We start from the raw sequence: 1,298 nt of genomic DNA, 5'->3' as shown, positions 1-1,298 counted from the left end.
CTGCCATGAATGCAACCGACACGATTTTATTGGTACTGATGGTATCGTAAGTTGTAGCACTTTATTAGAGGTAATTCTACCCTACGGAAGTTTGCAAACTGCAATTTAGCGCATTACGAGAACAGGAGTTTCGGGCTCCCCTACAACCTGAGTATGAGTTTTCCAGGGCAAAACTGACGCGAAAGTTTCGGAATATTTGCTTGCGCTGCATGTACATTAACTTACATTCAGCTTTGATTTATGTGCCCGTTTTATGCCCTGGAGGTACTTGATAGATGTAATGCTCTTCAATTAATCTGGCTCTAATTGAATGCGTTTGTTTAGTAGTCTATTCCGTGCTGTTGCCAGCAAGTTTTTAGAAAATTTCCACTAGCGCTTGGTCTAAAACGTCTTCAATTGGAAAACGTTCCTCAGAACCCGAAGATTCAATCGCGTGCCGTTCTGGCAAAAATATTGATAACCGTGATATTTGGGAAATGTAAATCAATTTCCCGAATTGAATTTCCTTTTTTGCTACGTCCATTAATGAACCATGTAGGTCAATAATTGATGTAACCTCCTTTTCGATATCCGCTTTGACGATGGTCACGTCGGGGTAATCTATTATTTATTTATTTCCAAATAGCTGAACTCCAGCGCCCCGCTTGTCAATAGATTTTATGAATTTTCGCTGGAATTAATAAGCCAAATTTGATTTTCGATTCGCAAATATCGCGAGATACGAATCAGCAATATCAAATCATTTCCGGCTAATATTTAAGGTAAATCGAACTGTTTAGCCAGCATTGATTTGCAATATATGGCAGATTGGTAGGGTTTTGGTTGGCCATCCAGTTGTGCAGTTGTGAGTTTTAAATGGTTAATTTGGATTTTTTGCTGTCAGAAGCAGTCTGATTGCAAATGGCCCGACTTTTGCAAACTATCGCAAATGCACACTCGTCTTTAAAAATTTCCAACTTTTAACCCCGATCAAGTACGAGGTTGAAATTTTCACCATCTATAGAAGATACTTGGTTCTTGAAGTCGCCAAAATTTCATTCAAATTAGGGCAAATTCCAACATTTGTAAACATAGTGCAAATGCCGCCTTGATAATCAACGTCCCATCGCAAGTGCACGCGCACATTTAAAAATTCCTAACTCTTAATTGGCAGTGGGAACTTGAAGTTTTCACCATTTATAGAAGATTTTTGAGTCTAAAACTTGCCAAAAGCTTGGTAAAATGAAGACTAATTCTGACCTTCGCCACCATTCCAAGTGCCGGTCCATTTTAATGCAAAAGCACACTCGCCTTTAAAA

The 1,298-nt window shown here is 38.9% G+C and overlaps 1 protein-coding gene across 1 annotated transcript in view; it reads left to right on the top strand.

The window, feature by feature from the left end:
• Nucleotides 1–1,298, top strand: part of LOC109545405 (octopamine receptor beta-1R) — a 46,485-nt gene that overhangs the window by 38,200 nt on the left and 6,987 nt on the right. The gene's annotated exons all lie outside the window — the stretch shown is intronic.

This window comes from Dendroctonus ponderosae, unplaced genomic scaffold (assembly GCF_020466585.1).
Source record: "Dendroctonus ponderosae isolate FM_Combo_2020 unplaced genomic scaffold, Dpon_F_20191213v2 Dpon_F_20191213_5, whole genome shotgun sequence".
NCBI classification, from domain to species: domain Eukaryota; kingdom Metazoa; phylum Arthropoda; class Insecta; order Coleoptera; family Curculionidae; genus Dendroctonus; species Dendroctonus ponderosae.
Note: the sequence above shows the minus strand (reverse complement) of the source record. Positions and strands in the feature narration are given on the sequence as shown.